Source organism: Chanodichthys erythropterus, chromosome 4 (genome assembly GCF_024489055.1).
Source record: "Chanodichthys erythropterus isolate Z2021 chromosome 4, ASM2448905v1, whole genome shotgun sequence".
In the NCBI taxonomy this organism is placed as follows: domain Eukaryota; kingdom Metazoa; phylum Chordata; class Actinopteri; order Cypriniformes; family Xenocyprididae; genus Chanodichthys; species Chanodichthys erythropterus.
In genome coordinates this window covers 22,493,897-22,509,040 of record NC_090224.1, presented here as the reverse complement: position 1 = coordinate 22,509,040, position 15,144 = coordinate 22,493,897, and the positions used below count along the sequence as shown (strand labels likewise).

At 35.9% G+C, this 15,144-nt stretch overlaps 1 protein-coding gene across 8 annotated transcripts in view; it reads left to right on the top strand.

The window, feature by feature from the left end:
* Positions 1 to 15,144, top strand: part of LOC137019268 (uncharacterized) — a 98,762-nt gene that overhangs the window by 64,488 nt on the left and 19,130 nt on the right. For 5 of the 8 annotated variants that reach the window (XM_067384544.1, XM_067384545.1, XM_067384543.1 and 2 more), the window contains 3 exons: positions 5,826 to 5,972; positions 9,084 to 9,279; positions 9,365 to 9,625. The gene's annotated coding sequence lies outside the window, so the exon portion shown is untranslated. Of the gene's footprint in view, positions 1 to 5,825; positions 5,973 to 9,083; positions 9,280 to 9,364; positions 9,626 to 15,144 lie in introns of those variants that run through there. The other 3 variants (XM_067384546.1, XM_067384547.1, XM_067384548.1) reach the window with 2 other exon arrangements.

Genomic DNA, 15,144 nt, shown 5'->3' with positions numbered 1-15,144 from the left:
GTCCATGTTTCTGTTCACATGATGAAAGGAGAGTCTCTCCTCAGACTAATGATTTGAGTCACGACTCGTGCGTTTGTAAGGAGGTCAGGCTCACTCACAGTGCATTTCTACCAAACTAGTGATTTTAATTTATTGTCGGTCCACATTACTTCGTTACAAAGGCTGCAGATGACGTATTTAGTGGACGAGCAGAACAGAAGTGCTTTTGTGAGAGGGCCATGTTTGTTTGTTTGTCATGAAGCGTGATTTTAACCTCAGGAATCCCAGCGTTACATGATGTTTTTGAGGGTTTTATACAAACAAGAGTTCGATTCAGGATCATAGCCATCATGGACATTTTGTTTGTCCCAATACTTAGTATAAAAGTCTGTCCATATATGGGTTTTTCAATCATTGATTCTTAAGCTTTTTTTCTTAGATATTTGGTTGTGAGTTTGTTTCAGGTTCATTGAAAGTCACATTTATTTCTATAGTGCTTTATTCAATACAGCTTCATGGTAATAAACAGGAAAATAACAGAATCAATGATGCAAACTTCATCAAACATGAGACGAATTAGATTTCATCTTAATAACAGTGTCCATGTTGCAAAGTTCAAATATTAAACATTGAATCCAGTTCAATAATAGTGTCAATATAGCAAATTGAATCAATTATTAAACGGATTAAATTCAGTTCAACAATAGTATCAGTGTTGCAAAGTTCATCCATTATTAAACATTCAATTCAGTTCAATAAATGTCAATGTAGAAAATTGAATCAATTAAACAGATTCAATTCAGTTCAATAACAGTGTCAATGTTGCAGTTCAATTATTAAACAGATTCAATTCAGTTCAATAACAGTGTCAATGTAGCAACTTTAACCAATTATTAAACAGATTCAATTTAGTTCAATAACAGTGTCAATGTAGCAAATTTAATCAATTATTAAACAGATTAATTTCAGTTCAATAAGTGTCAATGTTGTAGTTCAATTATTAAACAGATTCAATTCAATTCAAAAACAGTGTCAATGTTGCAGTTCAATTATTAAACAGATTCAATTCAGTTCAAAAACAGTGTCAATGTTGCTAATTTAATCAATTATTAAACAGATTCAATTCAGTTCAATAGTGTCAATGTTGCAAATTTAATTAATTATTAAACAGATTCAATTCAGTTCAATAACAGTGTCAATGTTGCAGTTCAATTATTAAACAGATTCAATTCAGTTCAAAAACAGTGTCAATGTTGCTAATTTAATCAATTATTAAGCAGATTCAATTCAGTTCAATAACAGTGTCAATGTTGCAAATTTAATCAATTATTAAGCAGATTCAATTCAGTTCAATAACAGTGTCAATGTTGCAAATGTAATAAATTATTAAACAGATTCAATTCAGTTCAATAACAGTGTCAATGTAGCAAATTTAATAAATTATTAAACAGATTCAATTCAGTTCAATAACAGTGTCAATGTAGCAAATTTAATCAATTATTAAACAGATTCAATTCAGTTCAATAACATTGTCAATGTAGCAAATTTAATCAATTATTAAAGAGATTAATTTCAGTTCAATAAGTGTCAATGTTGTAGTTCAATTATTAAACCGTTTCAATTCAGTTCAATAACAGTGTCAATGTTGCAAATTTAATCAATTATTAAACAGATTCAATTCAGTTCAAAAACAGTGTCAATGTTGCAGAGTTAATCAATTATTAAACAGATTGAATTCAGTTCAAAAACAGTGTCAGTGTTGCAAATTTAATCAATTATTAAACAATTCAATTCAGTTCAATAACAGTGTCAATGTTGCAGAGTTCAGTTATTAAACAGATTCAATTCAATTCAATTCAATTCAATAACAGTGTCAATGTTGCAGAGTTCAATTATTTAACAGATTCAATTCAGTTCAATAACAGTATCAATGTTGCAGAGTTCAATTATTAAACAGATTCAATTCAGTTCAATAACAGTGTCAATGTTGCAGAGTTCAATTATTAAACAGATTCAATTCAGTTCAAAAACAGTGTCAGTGTTGAAAATTTAATCAATTATTAAACAATTAAATTCAGTTCAATAACAGTGTCAATGTTGCAAATGTAATAAATTATTAAACAGATTCAATTCAGTTCAATAACAGTGTCAATGTTGCAAATTTAATCAATTATTCAACAGATTCAATTCAGTTCAATAACAGTATCAGTGTTGCAAATTTAATCAATTATTAAACAGATTCAATTCAGTTCAATAACAGTATCAATTTTGCAGAGTTCAATTATTAAATAGATTCAATTCAGTTCAATAACAGTGTCAATGTTGCAAATTTAATCAATTATTCAACAGATTCAATTCAGTTCAATAACAGTATCAATTTTGCAAATTTAATCAATTGTTAAACAGATTCAATTCAGTTCAATAACAGTGTCAATGTTTTAAATGTAATAAATTATTTAACAGATTCAATTCAGATCAATAACAGTGTCAGTGTTGCAAATTTAATCAATTATTAAACAGATTCAATTCAGTTCAATAACAGTATAAATTTTGCAGAGTTCAATTATTAAATAGATTCAATTCAGTTCAATAACAGTATCAATGTTGCAAATTTAATCAATTGTTAAACAGATTCAATTCAGTTCAATAACAGTGTCAATGTTGCAAATTTAATCAATTATTAAACAATTCAATTCAGTTCAATAACAGTGTCAGTTGCAAATTTAATCAATTGTTAAACAAATTCAATTCAGTTCAATAACAGTATCAATGTTGCAGTTCAGTTATTAAACAGATTCAATCCAGTTCGATGTTGATTCAGTTCAGTTCAATAACAGTGTCAATGTTGCAGCACTCATCAGTTTTGAAACAAATTCAATTTCAGCTGTAAAGCAATTCTACAGAAGACATTATTGTAAACTAATTTAGTTCATTTTTATTAAAAAACAAACCAAATATCAGTCCATATTGAGTCTGAAATATCTGTTTCTAGCTATTAACTTCTGGTACTGTTTTATGACATAATCTCTATAAAATAATATTTAAGGCAGTAGCAAATATATTCATCTTTGAATTGTAGGGGTAAAATACAATGCCATGATTAACAGAATCCCAAGTAGTTTATTAATAACCTTACAAAAATGCAGAACAAATTGAAAATGTTTGATTAATATCTATCAGTTTCCAACTTAATATCCGTCCAAGTAAAATGCAGTGTATGTTTGGAGTGATATTTTTGTTTGTGGTGAAACCCTTGGCTTTCAGTTTGACATCTGAGCTTTTGACCTGAAGGCTTTAGAGAAGTAAATAAAATATCTGTGGCGTTCTGACTGTCTTTAATAAGTATTAACCTCGAAGGCAAATACACATTCTGTGTGAAGAATCTGTGTTTAGTGAAAAGCTTCTGTTTTTAGCTGCTGAAAATCATTCTCTTCTTACGTGAAGCACAGTATTGCTCATTAGGACCGGGTGATATATTGAATATTTATTATTATTTAATTTTAACTTAATATTAATTATGATATTTAATATGCATTTTGATTTTTAGCATTTCTACTAATATATTTTGATTTTTGAACTTCATTACAATAGCAGTTTGGTTTAAATGATGGATCATTTGATTGAAGATCAAAACATTGAGCTATGATCACTCATTATAAAGTTGCTTTCCCAATCAGGAAAACACGTTTACTGCCATTCCCTGTGTGTGCGCTTCATCCCGGGGATCGTGCTTTGATCGGGTGTTCCAACAGGACACAAATGGGTCTTTGTCAACAAGAAGAGAGGCCCCTCTGAGTCTTATCTGAGAGCCGAGAGAATCATGTCAGAGAAGCAAACAACCTCACACAAACCCACCCGGAGACCCTCAGGGCACGGCGTAGGCCATCCGTATTCCTATAATACATGTCAAAACATTGAGCAACCGCGGCCTCGGATAGCCTTCGCCTCTACAAACCAGTCAGTAAATGAAGCGTACATACACGCATATATGTACTATACTAGAATGCCATGATGTACATTTACAAATACTATATGCTTGACTGTTTAAATAATTTATCATGATATAACACATGAAATTTATTATAGTATACATACAAATATCTATGATAATGAGGTTTTCCCACACTATACACTGTAAAAAATTATTTTTTGAAGATTATTGGAGCACGTTTTATAAGAAAATACTGTATGTATAATTCGATTTGTTACTTTTTGTAATTATTTTTGAAAAGTATTGATAATTTCTTAGTGAAAATACACTCTACACATATATAGTGTTGATTGAATGTCATGAAAAAAAATGCTCCAATGCAAAAACATAAATGAATTTTCTTTATTCAATAGATAGATAGATATAGACATGTTCTTGGCAGATTTTGTGAGATTCACCCTTAAATAATTGGATTATCTTTTAATAGTTCATGAAACTAATTTAATAATTCATTTCTGAATTCAATTCATTTCTTATAACATAACTGATGTACAAATTTGAATTTAGACTAATTTTAAGCTGTTTTTGAAACATAAATTGGACACCAGTGTTATTTTAGTATCTTTGAGATACTATTATACTTTTTATTAATAACTCTAATATGTTTTTATTTTTGGTTATTTTTGTTGTGTGTGTTTGTCATTTTTATTAGTCTTTTTTTTTTTAAATATGCCTAGTTTTTACTATTTTTTTCTTTAGTTTTAGTTGTTTTCGTACATTAAGTTAAACTAAATGAAAGTGAGAAATGTTGCCTTGGAAACTAGCTGAAATAAAACAAGTTATTTCAAGTAACGAAGTTAATTCTGTAACAACCCTTTGGACACACATATAAGTTATTTTGTTGAAAAATTGATTTTGGTTACTGGCGTGTAGCCATTACTGATCCGTCCTGCTGGATACGAATCAAAATACAATTTCAGCCTCTGTTAGCAGATAAAGTCATGAGTACATATTTTCAGCACCAGAACAACTAGTTTAAAAAGCCTCTCAGATCATCTGACTTCTTAGCAGATGTTCTTCAGTACAGACTCGAAGGGTTAAATCGTATACATTAACCAGCCAGTGTTTGTGTGCATGTAAAGAACACACAGTTCCATAGATTATCATGTCATGCGCTTCATGCAACCGTTTAACCTTTACCAAGAGGTCAAGCTGTGTTTGAAGATGCTTCCTTGTGCTCATGGGGCACATTTTTCCAAATATTACCTTGACCCGGGACATGGGACCTGTTTTCTCTCTGGATCAAAGCGGGTCATAAACGAAACTAAGCAAATTTGCTGTCGGTTCACATTACAGGAACATGGGTTAAAACGTACAGATGGGTTAAATTGATCCATTTCTGTTCTGGGCATTTGAACACGAGTTAATGGAAATAGCACAAAAACTTAATAATAGGGGGAAAATAATTTCAGTGGTCTAAAAATGTATTTTAACACCAGTATATAAATACAAGCATTATATTATGATTCCTGATTCCTGTCCTTATTTGTGTATATATATATATATATATATATATATATATATATATATATATATATATATATATATATATATATATATATATATATATATATATATAATATGTGTGTGTGTGTGTGTGTGTGTGTGTGTGTGTGTTTGCATATTTTCTGAATTGGTCTAAATATTGTTCTATGCCATGTTTCAGAAGTATTGTAAGTTTAATATTTGAATGTTTGTGAAACACTTTTTCTCTGTTTTACAGAAAGACTGTATGACAGCATAAGTGAACATTTTTCCTTTGGCTGTTAAAGAATAACTAAATGCGAGTTCTCCATACGTTCATGACCTCGTATGTCGACATGATCCCTGTCCTTATTTGTCCTCGTCCTTCTAGGAGGAGAAGTTAACGACACTCAAACATTCAAGTGAAAAGGCAAACCTAACCTTAACCCCAGTGAAGAGGGCGGGTCAGGGTTTTTTCCCTCTCTTTGCGCAGGCATTCTGGGTGAACGACCCTGTATTATTGACTACAGTACAAAAGGTACAGTTATTTATAATATGATGTTAAAGATTTATGACATAGCAGTACATGTATGAGCGTTACAATACCAGTCAAAAGTTGGCAATAATTAAGATTTTTTTAATGTTTTTCTTGTGCTCTCCAAGGCTGCACTTATTTGATCAAAAATACAGTAAAAATTGTGAAATATTTTTACAATTTAAAATATCTGTTTTCTATGTGAATATATAGTAAAGTGTAATTTATCCTGAATTTTCAGCATCATTGCTCCAGTCTTCAGTGTCACATGATCCTTCAGAAATCATTCTGATATGATGATTTGCTGCTCAAGAAACATTTATGATTATTATCAATGTTGAAAATCTATCTTGGTCTTAAAATGCAAGGTTAAAGGAAGCCCAGATAAGGAATATAAAGGAACATAAGGTCCGGACAATGAGAAGAAACTTTTCCATTGAAACCCGTTTTCCCCTGCCCTGATATTTATAATCCTGGCTTTGCATATGTAGGGCACTGCGAATGACAGACTAAAAACTAACAGAGCACAAGTTTAAAATGACTTTTGATTTCACTCGTGATGCTGAAGGGATAAACGCAGGTTGTTAAAACAGAGATGACAGGAGCGGTTGGGGAGATTTGATGGATATTGTGCTGCTAATGAGAATCAGGAAGATGGAGAAAGTTGTATGCAAAAAGTTAACATGAGACTCAAATAATGTTTGTTTATTTCAAGCATCCGTATAGTAATGCACTACAACCGTTCAGAACACCACAGCAGATAAACCACTCTCACCTGTGTTATTTTAGCAATTATTTATGCAAAATTGTAGATTTTATTATTTTTTATAAATATTTTGAATTAGGTTTTGTTTTTGTATTTTCAGTTTTGTATTAATATTTAGGTTTAATTTCAATTTTAGTCTGAGTTCAGATTTAGTTTTGGTTTATTTGCAGTTTTAGTGCAATTTTAGTAAGCAACATTTTTAAAATTAGTTTTTTATTACTATTCAGATGTAATTTATAATTATTTCAATTATTTCAGTTTTAGTGCAGTTTTAGTTTCACTTTTTCATCAAACTTTTATATTTTATTTTTATGTCAACTATTTTGATTAACAAAATATATTTTTAATAGTTTTAGTTTGCAATAACCTTGTCACTCGCATATTATTTAGTGCTGTCAAATCTATTAATCGCATCCATAATAAAAGTTTGTTTACATAATATACATAATAATGTGTTTGTTTACATTTATTATATATACACATGCATGTATATATTTAACAAAAATATATTTATATATTTATATATAAAATATTTAAAATTATTAAATGAGTAATAACTGTTTCAGCTCCGTTAATCCGATTTTATGGCACATGCTAAATCAAGATCTGAGCAATCAAACCAATCCAAGTGCGCTCCAGCTGTAAAACAGTGTCCGATTGGTCTCTACACATCATCCCTACCCACCATATCCGAGATCCATTTTCCATTGGTTGAAATTTTGAATGACGTTGGAAAACACTGCGTCATAATCGTGACAATATCAGATCCCGGAAGTCCTATTGCTTTGGCGAAGCAGCTTGTCAATGTCACTCCGTGATCTACGCATTGTCTTATGTTGTGTTTGGGCTCGTTCAAGACCACCTGCTCTAAATATTTAAGTCTTTTCAACCACACAGTATCATTATTTCTGTCTTAAAATCATTCAAATTATTCTGGGATTAAAGTTTATAGTTCAGATGTAAACACTGATGTCTACGGTAGCGATTAAAATAAGGTAAATCACCTTTTCAAAGTAACTTGGCGCTTCAAATAATGATTGTATCAATTACATTTTTACGCCACAAGTCACTTAACAAATGTATGTCATTGAATCATTCACTCAAGAGATTCGTTCAAAATGCTGATTCATCCAGTAATGAAACATGTCTTTATGAGTGAGTCGTTGAATTATTCACTCAAACTGTTTTTTTAATTAATTCATTCCGATTAATTAAACATTTAATTAGACTGTAGCAATTAACAGTTTGCCAGAACCTCTTGTAAATTTCAGATTTAGTTGTCTGTTCAGAATCAAGGGAGAATCTTAATCTCTGTTTGAAACAAAAAAATTGTGATTCTTGATTTAACCAGAATCGTGCAGCTCTACTATATATATGACACAAGTCTATCTGTTATCTATGATGATTTTCATGTAAAGCAGTTTTTCTCTATGAAAATAGATCACTTCTAATATGTCAGCAAATTTAAAAGCACTTGTTAAGTGATGGTCAATATTCACTGTAAAGAAAAGCTTATAAGCTTTAAAGACACTAATCTATGTACAAAATTGTTTTTTTGCTTGTTGTTTCATAATAAATTAGATTTATATAACTCTTTTGCTGCGTGTTACATAAACAGGTACTATATACACACAATATACAGAGATGTAAAATGTAAAAACTTAAATATCTTGGAAACAGTAGCCAATCAGTTGTTTTGTCACATTTGAATTCAGCACATTTTATCTTTGACGCATAAAATCATTGTAATCTGTCTAAATGTGTTTTCACATAATCCTAATAGGTGCCACACATTCTGATGTTTTTGCAGGTTTGAAAATGCTTGAAAATGTATAATCTGAGAAAAGCGATCGTAAGACAACCCTCGGTTGTTTTGTCACCATGGGAACGGCTAAAATGATTATCCACAAGAGCCGGTTTGTCTGTTGCTGAGCTTCAAATGCAGAATTTCAGTGAAAGCTCACTGCGGCAGCTGAATATTCTATTTTATTATAGAGATGCGAGACATCCACAAGGGATTATACAACAACGACAGGACTAGGCTACTAGTTTATATAAGTAGAAAATATCATTTATTTATCACTGTAACATTTAGTACATTAACATGAACCAGCATTAAATTACTGACAAGACATCAGAACAAAATAACCACACACTGCATGAGTAAAAATAATACAAATATAATAATTAAAATGTAATAAAATAAAATAAAAAAATGATCAATTTTGCCTTTTTTTGAATTTAAGAAAGTAAATAGGATCTATTTTGAGTTCATGCTGACTGACAAGGATGCGAGAGATGCAACAGAGCTTTGTTGTCGTTTTCTAATGGTTTCTTTCTCTTTTCAGCACACGTCGATTCACCTAAAATGAAGCGAGAGCCGGCGGACAATCAGATGAAGGGAAAGCGAATATTGCGCCACATGTAGGGGAACAGCCAAAACCTGTGTGTGTGAAGAGCAAACCCACGCTTGTTCGAACATCAATATTAATGTATGGAAAGGAGAGAACATGGAAAAGGAGGCAGCTCTGGGAATACAGACTTGTGAGTTTGGAAACGAACGTTTCACCCGAGCTGAAAATATAGATGATATATGTTAGTCTTGTTTTCCCCGGGCGCTTGTGTGCAGGACACATCCAGATCTGGTCTGATCCAGGTTTGTTCTCCTCAGCGCCGTCCTCAGCTGAACTCGGGCAGCCTGTCAGACGGAGGAGGGGGTTTCAGGAGGAGCAGGAAACCGCACGGCATGGAAGGATGGAGGGAGGCACTACGCTTCACCCAGCATGGGGTTGCTTATCTGTGGCCGACTGAGCGCTAGCGCCTCCCTGCTGAGAAACCCTGGAGACAGAGGTCTTTCTGTGTCTGAAATGATACAGAGGAAATCAATCAGGTAAACTTGGAATGTGTGTTTGTATATATTCAGTAAGGACACATTAAATCAATCAAAAGTGACAGTAAAGACATTTATAATGTTACTTATAATGTTTCTTTTGGACTTCATCAAAGAATCCCGAAAAATAAAATGTATGACAGTTTCCAAAAACATATGACTGTTTTCAACATTGATAATAATCATAAATGTTTCTTGAGCAGCAAATCATCATATTAGAATGATTTCTGAAGGATCATGTGACACTGAACACTGGAGTAATGATGCTGAAAATTCAGCTTTGATCACAGGAATAAATTACACTTTACTATATATTCACATAGAAAACAGCTGATTTACATTGGAATAATATTTCACAATTTTTACTGTATTTTTGAGCAAATAAATGAAGCTTTGGTGAGCAAAAGAGACTTCTTTGAAAAACATTAAAAAATCTTACTGACCCCAAAACAGGATTATTATCATTGAATAAAACAAAATCTATAGAAAACTAAAATAAAAAACATGAACTAAAACAATATTATAAAATAAAAATGAACTAAAATTTTTAAGTTGTCAAGGCATTTTCGTTTAGTTTATGTTGAAGTACTAAAATAAAATAAAAAAAGTAAACATTTAATAGATACTATAAAAACTAATAAAAATTACCAAGGCTCACAGCTAAATTTCTTTTTTAAAAAAATAAAAAAAAAAAGACAGTAAAAATAAAATAAAATTTGATACAAAATATGAACTTTAAAAACTTTCTTTGAGATGTTTAGCAGAATGTTCACACTGTTCCGAGCTGCCCGGACATCGGAGGAAATCAATCATACAGGTTTGGAATGAAACGAGGGTGACTAAAGTACAGTATTGTAATTTTTAGGTTCTCTATCCCATTCAGTTTGTGCTGATGATTGTTACACCTCGTTTTCAGAGTAATCTGAAAATGTAATCTGTCTTTTCCTCCTCTCTCCCTCCGTTTTTGTCTACAGAGAGTGTAACCTCAGACTCTATACTGATGGCCCCTCGTATCTGATGTTGAAAATATTTCCCATCTGTTTTGCATTACTGCCAGTGTCCCATAGTTTCACTGGATCACGTTAAATACTAAAGCATCTTGTCTTGGGACTCAGATGTGACTGACAGTCGAGAGTCTCCTCTGAATTACCCTTCGTCAGCAGCACTGCTAAAACAAACAAAAGTACTAGTTTGTGTTCTGATGGGTTTCACCTTACTTTAACTTACAGTTCTCGTATTTTCATCTCTTAGCAGAGAATGGAATTAATTCAGCAAACAGTGGAATGCATGTGAGAATATTTCAAAATGATATAAATTAAAACATTGTTTAATTAGCTCTGTTTTTATTAAGATGCATGCTTCAGATTTGTGTGATGTTAAACACTTCAATTCTTTTGCATTAATATATCGTTTTTAATATACTACACTAATATTGCGTTTCTTTTTTCTACCCAAGTCCTGGGTTGAACCTTTTGGGTAATTTTTTGGGTTATTTTTCCAGTGTTTGGGTAGCTTTTTACCCAGCTCCTGGATCAGACGTAACAACCCAGCATTTGGGTGGTTTTTGTGTTACCCAGATCCTGGATCAGACGTAACAACTCAGCGGTTGGGTGGTTTTTGTGTTACCCAGATCCTGGGTCAGACGTAACAACTCAGCGGTTGGGTGGTTTTTGTGTTACCCAGATCCTGGGTCAGACGTAACAACTCAGCGTTTGGGTGGTTTTTGTGTTACCCAGATCCTGGGTCAGACGTAACAACCCAGCGTTTGGGTGGTTTTTGTGTTACCCAGATCCTGGGTCAGACGTAACAACCCAGTGTTTGGGTGGATTTTGTGTCCCCGAGATCCTGGGTCAGACCTAACAACCCAGCATTTGGGTGGTTTTTGAGTTACCCAGCTCCTGGGTCAGACGTAACAGCTCAGCGGTTGGGTGGTTTTTGTGTTATCCAGATCCTTGGTCAGACGTAACAACTCAGCGTTTGGGTAGTTTTTGTGTTACCCAGATCCTTGGTCAGACGTAACAACGCAGCGTTTGGGTGGTTTTTGTGTTACCCAGATCCTGGGTCAGACGTAACAACGCAGCGTTTGGGTGGTTTTTGTGTTACCCAGATCCTGGGTCAGACGTAACAACGCAGCGTTTGGGTGGTTTTTGTGTTACCCAGATCCTGGGTCAGACGTAACAACCCAGTGTTTGGGTGGATTTTGTGTTCCCGAGATCCTGGGTCAGACATAACAACCCAGCATTTGGGTGGTTTTTGAGATACCCAGCTCCTGGGTCAGACGTAACAGCTCAGCAGTTGGGTGGTTTTTGAGTTACCCAGCTCCTGGGTCAGACGTAACAACTCAGCGGTTGGGTGGTTTTTGTGTTACCCAGATCCTGGGTCAGACGTAACAACTCAGCGTTCGGGTAGTTTTTGTGTTACCCAGATCCTTGGTCAGACGTAACAACTCAGCGTTCGGGTAGTTTTTGTGTTACCCAGATCCTTGGTCAGACGTAACAACTCAGCGTTCGGATAGTTTTTGTGTTACCCAGATCCTTGGTCAGACGTAACAACTCAGCGTTCGGGTAGTTTTTGTGTTACCCAGATCCTGGGTCAGACGTAACAACTCAGCATTTGGGTGGTTTTTGTGTTACCCAGATCCTGGGTCAGACGTAACAACTCAGCGTTTGGGTGGTTTTTGTGTTACCCAGATCCTGGGTCAGACGTAACAACCCAGCGTTTGGGTGGTTTTTGTGTTACCCAGATCCTGGGTCAGACGTAACAACCCAGCGTTTGGGTGGTTTTTGTGTTACCCAGATCCTGGGTCAGACGTAACAACCCAGTGTTTGGGTGGATTTTGTGTCCCCGAGATCCTGGGTCAGACCTAACAACCCAGCATTTGGGTGGTTTTTGAGTTACCCAGCTCCTGGGTCAGACGTAACAGCTCAGCGGTTGGGTGGTTTTTGTGTTATCCAGATCCTTGGTCAGACGTAACAACTCAGCGTTTGGGTAGTTTTTGTGTTACCCAGATCCTTGGTCAGACGTAACAACGCAGCGTTTGGGTGGTTTTTGTGTTACCCAGATCCTGGGTCAGACGTAACAACCCAGTGTTTGGGTGGATTTTGTGTTCCCGAGATCCTGGGTCAGACATAACAACCCAGCATTTGGGTGGTTTTTGAGATACCCAGCTCCTGGGTCAGACGTAACAGCTCAGCAGTTGGGTGGTTTTTGAGTTACCCAGCTCCTGGGTCAGACGTAACAACTCAGCGGTTGGGTGGTTTTTGTGTTACCCAGATCCTGGGTCAGACGTAACAACTCAGCGTTCGGATAGTTTTTGTGTTACCCAGATCCTTGGTCAGACGTAACAACTCAGCGTTCGGGTAGTTTTTGTGTTACCCAGATCCTGGGTCAGACGTAACAACTCAGCATTTGGGTGGTTTTTGTGTTACCCAGATCCTGGGTCAGACGTAACAACCCAGTGTTTGGGTGGTTTTTGTGTTCCCGAGAACCTGGGTCAGACCTAACAACTCAGCGTTTGGGTGGTTTTTGTGTTACACAGATCCTGGGTCAGACGTAACAACCCAGCATTTGGGTGGTTTTGTGTTACCTAGATCCTGAGTCAGATGTAACAACTCAGCGTTTCGGTAGTTTTTGTGTTACACAAATCCTGGGTCAGAAGTAACAACTCAGCATTTAGGTAGTTTTTGTGTTACACAGATCCTCGGTCAGACATGACAGCTCAGCGTTTGAGTGGTTTTTGTGTTACCCAGCTCCTGGGTCAGACGTAACGACACAGCATTTGGGTGGTTTTTGTGTCACCCAGCTCCTGGGTCAGAAGTAACAACTCAGCATTTGGGTAGTTTTTGTGTTACCCAGCTCCTGGGTCAGACGTAACAACCCAGTGTTTGGGTAGTTTTTGTGTTACCCAGATCCTGGGTCAGACGTAACAACTCAGCGTTTGGGTAGTTTTTGTGTTACCCAGCTCCTAGGTCAGATGTAACAACCCAGCATTTGGGCAGTTTCTGTGTTACCCAGCTCCTGGGTCAGACGTAACAACTCAGCGTTTGGGTGGTTTTTGTGTTACCCAGATCCTGGGTCAGACGTAACAACTCAGCATTTGGGTGATTTTTGTGTTACCCAGATCCTGGGTCAGACGTAACAACTCAGGGTTTGGGTGGTTTTTGTGTTACCCCGATCCTGGGTCAGACGTAACAACTCAGCGTTTGGGTGATTTTTGTGTTACACAGATCCTGGGTCAGACGTAACAACTCAGGGTTTGGGTGGTTTTTGTGTTACCCAGCTCCTGGGTCAGACGTAACAACCCAGTGTTTGGGTAGTTTTTGTGTTACCCATATCCTGGGTCAGACGTAACAACTCAGCGTTTGGGTGGTTTTTGTGTTACCCCGATCCTGGGTCAGACGTAACAACTCAGCATTTGGGTGATTTTTGTGTTACACAGATCCTGGGTCAGACGTAACAACCAAGTTTTTGGGTAGTTTTTGTGTTACACAGATCCTGGGTCAGACGTAACAACCCAGCATTTGGGTGGTTTTGTGATACCCAGCTCTTGGATCAGACGTAACAACTCAGCGTTTGGGTGGTTTTTGTGTTACCCAGATCCTGGAACAGACGTAACAACTCAGCGTTTGGCTGGTTTTTGTGTTACCCAGATCCTGGGTCAGACGTAACAACCCAGCATTTTGGTGGTTTTTGTGTTACCCAGCTCCTGGGGTGGTTTTTGTGTTACCCAGATCCTGGATCAGACATAACAACTCAGCGTTTGGGTGGTTTTTGTGTTACCCAGATCCTGGGTCAGAAGTAACAACTCAGCGTTTGGGTGGTTTTTGTGTTACCCAGATCCTGGGTCAGACGTAACAACCCAGTGTTTGGGTGGTTTTTGTGTTCCCGAGATCCTGGGTCAGACCTAACAACCCAGCGTTTTGGTGGTTTTTGTGTTACCCAGCTCCTGAGTCAGACCTAACAACTCAGCGTTTGGGTGGTTTTTGTGTTACACAGATCCTGGGTCAGACGTAACAACCCAGCATTTGGGTGGTTTTGTGTTACCTAGATCCTGAGTCAGACGTAACAACTCAGCGTTTGGGTAGTTTTTGTGTTACACAGACCCTGGGTCAGAAGTAACAACTCAGCATTTAGGTAGTTTTTGTGTTACACAGATCCTGGGTCAGACATAACAGCTCAGCGTTTGGGTGGTTTTTGTGTTACCCAGCTCCTGGGTCAGATGTAACGACCCAGCATTTGGGTGGTTTTTGTGTTACCCAGCTCCTGGGTCAGAAGTAACAACTCAGCATTTGGGTAGTTTTTGTGTTACCCAGCTCCTGGGTCAGACGTAACAACCCAGTGTTTGGGTAGTTTTTGTGTTACCCAGATCCTGGGTCAGATGTAACAACTCAGCGTTTGGGTGTTTTTTGTGTTACCCAGATCCTGGGTCAGACATAACAACCCAGCATTTGGGTGGTTTTGTGTTACCCGGCTCTTGGATCAGACGTAACAACTCAGCGTTTGGGTGTTTTTTGTGTTAC